Raw genomic sequence first — 12,015 nt, 5'->3', positions numbered from 1 at the left:
ATTTTCCAGAAAGGTATAATATGTAAGTTTTGGACGATATTTGAATGGTTTTTATGATTTTATAAGATCGTGTGTCAAAGCTTATCTGGGGTGACGGATTCTGGTCTGTCTTCCTGACATCATAACTCCTTTTTGACAAGTCTAATTTGTTGATTCCACTTCTAAAAGTTCAAATTTTGAGTTATTATTTCAACCCAATTGGAATCGCTTAATTTGATTTGGCAATGATTATCAAACAAATAAAACACTTTTGCTGCACACTGAAATAGCTGCATGTACCCTTCTGTGTTGGAGGAATTTTAATGATTTTTGTGTGCATTGGAAAAATATAACAAAAAAATTTTTAAAAGCCTAATACATTTATTAAACTCGGGTAAAAAATTTCATAATTTATTTCTATGGTTTTACTATGTAATAGCATGCTAAAATCTACATATGTTATACTAGTTATTGATCGATACTTTTGTTTTAGGCTTAACCGGTGGCTGTCCTGTTGAACACTTTCGGGGATGTTTTGATTGAGGTTCTTGCTCCATAATCTTCTTAGGTATGTCTAGTGTAGCACACTTTAATATCGTGAGCTATGGTTTTCGTTTTATTGGTCAACTAGTGATAGATTGAAAACTAGTATTCGGTTATCTAGATTAGTGAATTGTTGCGTTTAACGCGAAGTTTGAATGAATTAACAACCAATTCAGTTCGGGTAGCTTCGGTTTGATATACGGGCTGTTGGAAAATTATATTTTTAAGTGTTGGGGCTGAATTGATTGTCGGTTACTCAAACGGGTTGGTACAACGCAAATTCGCGTTTATTTGATAGTTGGTGCGTTGTGCTTGCGAGTTACCGACCCATCCATCTCGTGTAGTGTCGTGTGGGCTAGTAGGCTGTGATTTTATCAAATTTGGTCCACACGGGGCTGAGTTGGATGTTAAGTGCCTAAACAACTCATAAACGCACATATTCGTCTCACCTAGCACTTCCGGGGGTAATTTGGGAATTCTTTATTCTCTGGATTATCTAAGGGTGGTTTTGGTTAATGCAAGGCCAAGGGGATGTTGTAAATGAATTTGGCGAGGTCGAGGCGTTAGGTAGATCAAACCATGTTAGAACGCCTCGTAGGATAAACGAGTCGATTCGGTACCATTAGTAATTACTGTTCGTAATCCGACAGGCATTTGAGTTGTCCATACTTAAGGGTTCTCTAGCTCGTTGTGATTGTGTGCTTCATGTCAGGTGAGTTCATGATGCCCCTTTTAATCTTTTTACGTTTTGGGCTAGCATACACACCGTATTATAATTTTACCCGATTTTACTCGTTTAAATTATTTGGATGGTATTACATGGCCTTATTCGTGTTTGTGCATTTATGAATCTATGTTTGAATTATATTCTATGCCTTAGGATATTTTAAACTCGTTGTGGTTGTATATTTTTTAAGGTTATACATATTACTTGTGGTCTAGGCTCGAGTTTGCTATTAGGCCTAGTATTAATTCCTAGATTATCCAATATTTATGGATTGTATGTGATGATATCGTTTGGTTGAATATTTGAATTAGATGTTTGTAAGTGTGTATGTGAATGTGTATGTGTTGGTAAACTACGACCGGGTCAAATATATTACTTGTGGAAGACCTGAGGTGAGGAGGCCCGTGTTGCATGTTTATGTCCCGGCGGGTCAAATATATTACTCGAGGAAGACCCGGGGTGAGGAGGCCCGCCATTCTGCTAAACCGTGGTTGGGTCAAATATATTACTTGGGGAAGACCCGAGGTGAGGAGGCCCGTATCACGTGTTTAGGTTTGTTAAACCGTGACCGAGTCAAATATATTACTTAGGGAAGACCCGGGGTGAGGAGGCTCGTGTTGCGTGATTTTTGTTTTATTAAACTGTGACCAAGTCAAATATATTACTTGGGGATGACCTGGGGTGAGGAGGATCATGTTGCATGATTTTGTTGGTTTTTGTTAAACCGCGGCCGGGTCAAATATATTACTCGGGGAAGACCCGGGGTGAGGAGGCCCGTGTTGCGTGTTTGACCAAGAGAAAAGTATTTATCTAATTACTTATGATTTTCTCCAAATATTTTTATATTTATTAAATAAATCTGATTTATGGATGTTACTTATAAAACTTGAACTCACTCAGCTTAAGCTGACTTTGTGTGTATGTTAGATTGATTTTCAATTTAGGAGGAGGATGCTTGCCGCTTGGACGTGCTCGAGACTACTTGGTCGGTTAAAGGCATATCTAGTCGGGGAAACTAATAATTAAGACTGTTTACTTTAATTATTATTAAACGCATTTAAATTGGTTTTAGGCATACTTCCCGGTTTTTAGGAATTTGTTTTTGACACTTATGATTTCCGCTGATTTTATACTCTGAACTGGTTTTGAAATAAAGTGAATTGATTAGGGTTTTAAATTTTTGTGAATTTTGGGTATGATTACCAACTGTAGGATTCCCGGGATTCGGGTCTTACACGGCGATTAAAGGGTGGCTTTCGGGGTCGTTTTTGGAGATGAGGCGGAGCTCGCATAAGGATTGGGTGCGGGTTTGTTCGGAAATGGAGCTGAGTTTGCCGGCGAAAGGATTAGTGTGATTGTGATTTTCGGTTTTTGAAAAGTAACGGTTAGAAGTGTCGCATACGTAATGTACGATAAAGGATTATTGTATTTTATCCTTTATCTATCTATCTATCTATATATATATGTTAGAATAAAAACCCACATGAGTTGTGAAAACTCTAAAAAATCATTCTCAACCACATGTTTTTAATTAAAGATTAAATTTTGTGGTCCACAATTAAAGTTAATAAAAAATGTAAAAGTTAATTTACATTTTCTTTCTCCTGAAAACATATATAAAAATTAGTTAAAAAATGTAAAAAAAATATTAAAACATTTTTTTTTTTAGTTTTCGATGTTTTGTATTAAATATAACAACATATATTACATGTAACAAAAAAAACAATGTTACATAGGGTTTTCACAACTCAAGTGGGTTTTCATTTTATACTTTGCGCATATATATATATATATATATAGGGCTTGATTAATTTGAAAACCCCCTTTAGTGGAGAAAACCCTAGAAACCCTATTCTGGCCGTTGATTATTTTGATGGATGGCACAGATTCAATCTGGTGGGTAACATATGTTATAAGTATTATTAAAATGTTTATAAGTACATAGGGGGCAGTTTGGGTAGATTGCTTAAATATATGCTTTCTCTCACCAGACCCTCTCACCAGTACACTTGGAAGCCCACCCTCCCCCCCCCCCCCCCCCCCCCCCCCCGCCGCCGTTGTAACATCCCGAAATTTCAAAGTGATATTAATTATATTACTTACTAATAGAGAGAAAGTTTACTCGGGTTGTCAGGAAATAAATAATAGAGTAGGAGTTGGTATGAGTCGGGCTAGTATTGGATTAATGGAGACAGGTTAAATGAGAATGGGCCTTAGGTCCATGGGATTTCAGGGATATAAATATCCCCTAAACCCAAAAATATCTTCATTTCCTTACTTTCTACACACACACTCCAAAAACACACACACCATCTACACCGCCGCCGGGCCGAGGAGAGGAACGGGCAGATCCGAGAGAGAGAGCGATTAGTGTGTTAACAACTTAAACGAGATCCAAACAAGCTCAAAAAGGTATGATTCTTGATCTTTGAAGTTTAAAGATCCAAGCTTTTTAGTGTATAAGCGACCGAAAATGGTCGGGAAGCGTAGTGTGTGATATTGAACCATAGCAAGGGTGTTAAAATCGCTCAAAATGCTGGACAGAAACCGAACAGCGGCTGATCTGGACAACTTCGCCTGCAACTGGGCAACTTCGCCTTCAAAGCGATGAACTTCGCCTGCAAGCTAAGTTCGCCTGATGAACTTCGCCTGCAAGCTAAGTTCGCCTGATGGCAACTTCGCTGTAAAGTTAAGTTCGCCTAACTGGTAACTTCGCCTGAGGCCAAGTTCGCCTGATGACAACTTCGCCTGAAGCCAAGTTCGCCTGATGGCAACTTCGCTGTAAAGCTAAGTTCGCCTAAGGTTAACTTCGCCTAGAGCTAAGTTCGCCCGATGGTTAACTTCGCCTAAAGTCAAGTTCGTTTAGAAAATAAATTAAAAATCTAATGAAAAATGTGTTAAGACAGTTAATGGAAATAAAATTTTTCCAAGCTGACCTGGCAGCTCGACCCCAGCTGCCCCTTGGACCCTGCTAGGGGCTGCCGCCCCTAGACCCCGCTGCCAGGGGCGCTGCCCCCGGACCCCCGTTCGTTGTGGGTAGTAGTTAAGACTGGAAAGATGATATGAGTAGTGATAGTTGTTTGATACGTGTACTTGTTATACAGTCAGCCGTGCACAGCTGAAGAAAGGGATTACGATTAACGGTGAACGTAACCGTGTTCAGGTGAGTTTCTAGCCCCATTCCTTGTTATGTTTTCGGGGCTGTGTGCATACTCGATGTGTTGTTAATACATTTATCCTAAGTGATAAGTGTATGTCATATGTGATATGTGTGATAGATATGAATGATTGTTTGTCGGTACGCAAACGATCTTCGGATATTGCGCGTACTGTCAGGTTAAAAATAAAGGTACGAATATTATATATCAAAGATGTATGAATATTTCAAATGAATACTTGTCGGGGCGTGAACGATCTTCGGATATTGCACGTAACGACAAGGGGTATGGTTGTTAAATGAATGAGGTAAAGAATGCCTAGAGTGTTCTTATGTTATAATGTAAGTATGTGTATATAGGTACACGAATGGCATGTGAGTTCTACGTTCGACATAGTAAGTTAGGATGGCAAATCCCTCTAGCTTCTGTCGGACATAGACTCGGCTGGTGATGGCGTAGTTAAGGACTGCGAGCCTTATACGTGAAGTAGATGATATATGTAAACGTAGATAAGGACTGCGAACCTTATGCGTAATGTAGATAGGCGTCAGCATAGGAAAGGACTGTGAACCTTATACGTGCTGTATTTGTAGCATAGGGGAGGACTGCGAACCTCGTACGTGCTATGAATTAGGTTGCAACATAGGGAAGGACTGCGAACCTTGTACGTGTTGTGGATGTATTTCAGCATAGGAAAGGACTGTGAACCTTATACGTGCTGATTTTGTAGCATAGGGGAGGACTGCGAACCTCGTACGTGCTATGAATTAGGTTGCAACATAGGGAAGGACTGCGAACCTTGTACGTGTTGTGGATGTACTATGGTATAGGGAAGGACCGCGATCCTTGTACGTACCATAAATGGTGAACATAGGTAAGGACTGCGAACCTTGTACGTGTTCACGACCTTGAGTACAGGTATAGACGGTGGACTATGAACGTACTCTCGGTTTACTGAGGTTAGTGATTGTAGATATGTATGTATGTATGGTAGCAAGTATGTATGTGGAACAGAAGGGTAACTAGTGAAGTATGGATATGTATCTACGGATATGTATGTATGTGTATGTATTGTATGGCGTTCGATTAACTAGAACTCACACAGCGTAGCTGACTTTTAGTATGCACGCAGGTGAGCTGATTATAGAGTTTGCATGAGGATGGCACATGGCATGGATTGAACGGCTGGCATCTGATGAAAGAAGAAAAGATTTAATGTTTTGTAACAAATGATTGATGTTTTATATTCCGCGAAAAGTTTTAATGAACTCTGATTTGTAAGAACTGTGTTTATGAGTAAATCCGACGCTAAAGTAAGGCTACCGGGTTCGGGGCCTTACAGCCGTGCAATCACATCATACAAAAAGTGACCCCCATCGTTTTCTTCTTCACGTTTCCCACCATAAATCTTTTGAACAAAATAGCGTTTGATATTCTAGGCGACTCACCGATTTGAAGGTTTTAAACACCGATTGAAGGTTATAAACAACGATTGAAGGTATGTTTTGTTAGTTTTGTAGGCGATAATAGTTTTTTGTTATTCGTGGTTTTGTTTAATAGATTTGGGGATTTGTAAACAAAAATAGTGAAGGCGATAAACACCGATTGAAAAGTGAAGTAATGTTTTGTTGATGTTGGTTTGATGTTAATAGTGTTTTGTGTTATATTGTTTTGTTGATGTTGATTTAATAATGTTTAATAGTGTTTTTGTGTTATAGATTTTGGGGTTGTTTTGTTTAACAGTGATGTTGGTTTAATGGTCTATAATAGTGTTTTATTAGGGTTGGTTTTTTGGAAAGGTTTGTTTTATAGTGTATTTGGTTTCATGGTCTATTCTGCAGGGGGGGAGGTTTGTTTGAAGACTTTGAAAATGTCAACTGGCCGGTATGTACTATGTGGAGATTTTCTGTGTTTTTTAGGGTTATCAAAAGTCACTGTTTTTTAGGTTTATCAAAATTCGTTTTTATGTAGGGAGGAAGAGCGCCCGGATTGCGCGGTTTGCCTTGGGGTCATTTAGGAACACGTCCGACGACCCCATTGATGTTGACAACATGGAAATCCCCTTGACGTCGAGAGGTATGTTTTTTGTGTATTCAAGTTTTGAAGTGTTTTGATAGCATTTATTAAGGTAACCCAAACTGTTACGTACGTGGCAGGACGCACAAAGGGTCAGAAGGTGATCCAAATTGATGATTCGTCTAGTAAAAAACCGAAAGGTAGTCATTTGTTTAAATTTGTTAATATTTAATGTAAAAAAGTTGGTTCTGTATTTTAATGCAATGTATTTTAAAAATGTTTTGTGAATGTAAGAAACTGGTGACAGCTATACTTCTAGAAAACGGTAGAGGGGAGAAGGGACATCATGTGAGATGGGGCAAGAAAGCGTTATTCGCGTTGAGTCGTCAAGTAATAAACGGATAGGTATTCATTCTAAAAACCAAACTGAAAAAGGAAGGGCGGTTATTAATGTAATGTATTTTAAATAGCAGATAAGAGTGCCGAAGATTCTAAGAAAAGGAAGAGGGAGCAGGAGAATGTTGCAAATAAGTCCAAAAGGGTCTGAAAAGCCGATAACGGGTGCCGCTGTACACACGCTCGTGCCCGCTGCAGCTCGCAAGATGTGTAAAGATACTGAGGTAAAATAAAAAAAAGTTGTCAAAGCTATGGGATTCGGTGGTCTACTAAGGTTTAGAGTGGACGGCATTCCTTTGTCAATGGCTGTAACGCCCGTTAATTTCCGACAAAATGTTTAATCTTGTAGTGTTATGTACACCTTTCGGGCTTGACCCGGCATTCTCCCGGGAGCTCCTTGCAAACCTCGTAAACGTTCTCACTTAACTTTCCACCCAAGTTGCTACATACTTCAATTTGGAGGGACTTGGATGTAACTATTTTATATCATAAAACAAAAGAAAACTCAAACCCTAAACCTATTTGCAGCCGTCGGACCTGGACCCCCCCTCCCTGCTAGTTTTTCTTCTACCCAGCCAAGTTTCAGCCGTGGAAACTTCAATTCAAGGTCGGTTTTATGATTCCCCATGTCTGTTACACCTTAATTGATCACATTAACGCGCTTATTGGTCGTTAAGATTGAGTTTTGATGATAACAGCTTGCTGACAGATTCGTATATGTTTATTGTAGGGTCTGTAACGTGATGTTAATCCACTGTTTTTGATCGATTCTTGATTCCATGATGTTCTAATTTGAGTCTAGTTTCCAGAAAGGTATAATACGTAATTTTTGGACGAGATTTGAATACTTTTTATGATTTTATAAAATCGAGTGTCAAACCTGATGCGGGATGACGTATTCTGGTCCGTCTTCCCGACATCATAACCTTTTTTCGACAAGTCTAAATTGGTTGGTTCCACTTCTGGAAGTTAATATTTTGAGTTAGGAACCAAACCCAATAGGAACCGTTTAATTTAGCTGGGTAATGAATTTTATAAAATAAAACCATTTTGTTGCGCAGCTGAAATAGCTGCACATACCTTTCTGTGTTAGAAGAATTTTTATGATTTTTTTGTCCACTAGAAAAATATAATAAAAATATTTTCATAAACTTAAGATATTTATGCAACACTGGTAAAAATTTAATAATTTAATTCCATGGTTTTCCTTGGTAATAAAATACATCTTTGCATGCTAAAATCTGCATGTTATATTCGTATTGATCGATAAGTTCGTTTTAGGCTTAACCGGTGGCTGCCCTTTCTCGCATCTTTCGGGGCTGTTATAATTGAATTTCGTACTCCGTCATATTCTTAGGTATGTCACTTACAATATACTAAAATTTCATGGCCAATGGAGGTGTTTAGGTCGGTCAATCGATTTTAGTTCGAAAACTAGGGTTTATCGGGTGTAGGATTGGCAATTATTGAATTTGATGCGTTTAAACGATCGGATGACCGACCGAATCAGTTTGTACAGCCCTAGGGGGGTTTAAGGGCTGTGGGAAAATTATATTTTTGATGCACGGGGCTGTTGGGGTTAGTGCTTCGTCAATCGAGTCGGCGGTGCGCAAATTTTCATTTAAACGTTAAAGTAAGAGTTGTAAAAAAGAACCGTCAACCCTATCAACTCGGGTGACATAATCTTGATGAATGAAAATATTTAAAATGGAATTTGGTCCATTCGGGGCTGATTCATTTAACAAATGGTTTTAAGGTTTATTTCGCGCGCATTCGACCGGATTTGATTATTGTTGGGCCTTGGGCCAAGTTGTTGGGCCTTGGGCCAAAGTATTGGGCCTTGGGCCAAGTGGTTGGGCCTTGGGCCAAAGTATTGGGCCTTGGGCCAAGTGGTTGGGCCTTGGGCCAAAGTGTTGGGCCTTGGGCCAAAGTGTTGGACTTGAACGGCCCATTAGGCTAGAGTGTTCTTACAGTCTAGTTTAGTAACGCGTTGTGTATAATTTACAGGCCCTTGCTTGTGATTGTGCACTTAGGGATTTCCTAGCTCATTGCAGGTGTTCGGTTGATTCAAGTGAGTTCATGATGCCTTTTTTACTCCTTTTACGTTTTGGGCTAGCATACACACCGAAATACAATTTTAAACGATTTTACTCGTTATAATGATTTGAATAGTTTTACATGGTCTCACTCGTGATGGTGCATTTTGAAAGCTATATTTGAATTATTTTATATGCCTTAGGATATTTTAGACTCGTTCATGGTCTTGTGTCCTTAAGATTACATACACTATTGATAGTCTAGACTCGAGGACGTTAGCAGACTTTGTAGTAATTGAATATGAGTAGACCTATCTACTTAGTTCCCGTATGGGATGATATATATATATATATATATATATATATATATATATTTATGTAGGAATATATATGTATGTATATATGGAGTATGTATGTACGTATGAGGATGTGTTACCTTATAGCCTACGATTGTGTAATGATATTTAGCTCCTCGTGACTAAGAATGATGTATGTAGGCTTATTGATGTGTGTGTGCATGGTGATTCATGGTCGGGTCAAACATATTACTCGGGTTGTACCCGTGGGGGAGAGGCCCGTGTGACGTGACCATCATTTTGGCGGGTCAAATATATTACATGGGTTTTAAAATCCCGTGGTGAAGAGGCCCGTTGATGTTGAGCCGTGATCGGGTCAAATATATTACTTGGGGAAGACCCGGGGTGAGGAGGCCCATATCACGTGCTTGGATGTATGAACCGTGGTCGGGTCAAATATATTACTTGGGGAAGACCCGGGGTGAGGAGGGCCGTATCACGTGTTTGGATGTTAAACCGCGACCGAGTCAAATATATTACTTGGGGATGACCCGGGGTGAGGAGGCTCGTGTTACGTGATTTTGTTTTATTAAACTGTGACCGAGTCAAATATATTACTTGGGGATGACCCGGGGTGAGGAGGCTCGTGTTGCGTGATTTTGTTTTATTAAACTGTGACCGAGTCAAATATATTACTTGGGGATGACCCGGGGTGAGGAGGCTCGTGTTGCATGATTTTAACGGTTTTGTTAAACCGTGGCCGGGTCAAATATATTACTCGGGGAAGACCCGGGGTGAGGAGGCCCGTGCTGTGTGAAAAGATGTTTAATGTTTTATTCACTTATGATTTGGTTGAGAAAGGCTATTTATGATTTTATGGTCTCATGATTTTCCACTACATTTCATACTTATGGAATTTAAATTTTTAATGAATGTCGTTTATGAAAACTTGAACTCACTCAGCTCAAGCTGACTTTGTGTGTATGTTAGATTGACTTTCAGGTTAAGAAGTGGATGCTACCGCTTGGACGTGCTGGATGCTACTCGGGAGGTTGTAGGCATTTCTGGTCGAGGAATTCAAATAAAACAAATATTTATTTACATTTGATTTTGGACACCTGTACCCGTGTTTGGGATATTTAAATACTTACACTTTTTCCGCTGTTATTTACTCTGAACTTGTTTTAAATAAAACGAATCGATTGGTTTTAAAATTTTGTGAATTTGTGGACGTGATTACCAACTGTAGGATTCCCGGGATTCGGGGTCTTACAATGGCGCGTTACGTTGTTGAAAATTTTGATCCAGTTAACATGGTGTTGGTGCATAAATGTCAGTAGTTCATAGTCTAGTGTCTGTAATCGAGTCTGTAATGTTATTTATGTTTTTGTTTTAGCGAACTTGTTAACAAGTTCGCCTAGGCGAACTTGTTGAACAAGCGAAGTTATGGACAACTTCGCCTGAACATATCAGGCGAAGTTGTCGTGTATTTATATTAGATGTTACGGTTTGATAGTGGTTAATCGAGTTGATAGTTGTTAGCAGTTTTGGTTAACGAGTTTGTTCGGTAACGTGAGTCTGTAATAGTGATATCGTATCACGTGTTCGGTTATCAATATAACGTGTTCGTTTATCGTATCGTGTTTGTTTGATTTGCTTTCTACACTCGTAACGATCTACGCAGGGATTCTGCACCTGAGTAGACTGCGATATCTCGTGTGATCCGTCCAGGGAACCTACAATTGGTATCAGAGCATTTGCTCGATTGTGTGGTTCTGGATATTCACGCGGGTGTAGAAATCGTCCCGTTTCGACTATTCGCGGGACGTGTTTTCTGTGTTTTTGATCATTCTTACCTCCTACCATCGTGTTCAAGCCTTTACACCGTCAAAAACCTCGTTAAAATCCGATTTACAGATCTGCAAATCTTCCGTGTTCATCAGGCGAAGTTGCCGTCACTGTGCGTAGGGTTTCGGCGAAGATATAAGGTTAAGCGAAGTTATCCACAACTTCGCCTACCTTCTCAAGTTCGCCTAACTCAAGCGAAGTTCTCTACAACTTCGCCTACCTCTTAAGTTCGCTTACCTCAAGCGAAGTTAAGAATCAGCGAAGTTAATCAGCAGTGTTATCAGCGAAGTTCTTCAGCGAAGTTCTCTACAACTTCGCCTACTTCAAGCGAAGTTATCCGTAACTTCGCCTACAGTACTTTAAAAAAAAATTAACTTTTCAGGTTTCTTACTTTTCGGGAAAGATGTCGTCGATCAACATCTCTGAGTTAGTGAAGATGGAAGTTGAAGCAGGGTCAGCTACTAAGGCCCCAAGATTGCTGAAGGGAACCGATTTCGTTGCATGGAAGGATCGGTTCATACAGTACGTCAAATACCAGGATGCGAAGATGTGGGTATGCATCCAGGATGGTTATATTCCACCAATTATGGAGTATGAAGGTCGTGACCAAATCAAGAAGTATAGTAAAATGGAAGAAGAAGAGAAAAAGATGTATGAGGCTGAGAGCAAGGCTCATGCTGCTATTACTATGGCTCTTCCACAAGAGATCCTTCATACGTTTAGAAAGTACACATCAGCAAGAGAGCTTTGGGAAGCTCTTGAGAGCAGATTTGAAGGGAATGTAGGAATCCGGGCTTCAAAAATAAAATTGCTCAAAACCCAGTTTTCAGTCTTCAAGTATTTGAAGAATGAATCTTTAGATGATATTATCACTCGATACTACCATCTGATGACTGAATTGAGCAACTATTCCATTTCCTACCGAGAAGAAGAAATAGTTGAGAAGCTTCTAGATGCTCTCCCACCAAAATGGGATGTACACTGTGCTGATGAGGGAAGACAAAGACTTTCCCACA

The sequence above is a fragment of the Bidens hawaiensis genome, unplaced genomic scaffold (genome assembly GCF_021521415.1).
Source record: "Bidens hawaiensis isolate Kalapana, Puna unplaced genomic scaffold, B.hawaiensis_p1.1 tig00056915_1, whole genome shotgun sequence".
In the NCBI taxonomy this organism is placed as follows: domain Eukaryota; kingdom Viridiplantae; phylum Streptophyta; class Magnoliopsida; order Asterales; family Asteraceae; genus Bidens; species Bidens hawaiensis.
This window is presented reverse-complemented; position numbering follows the sequence as displayed.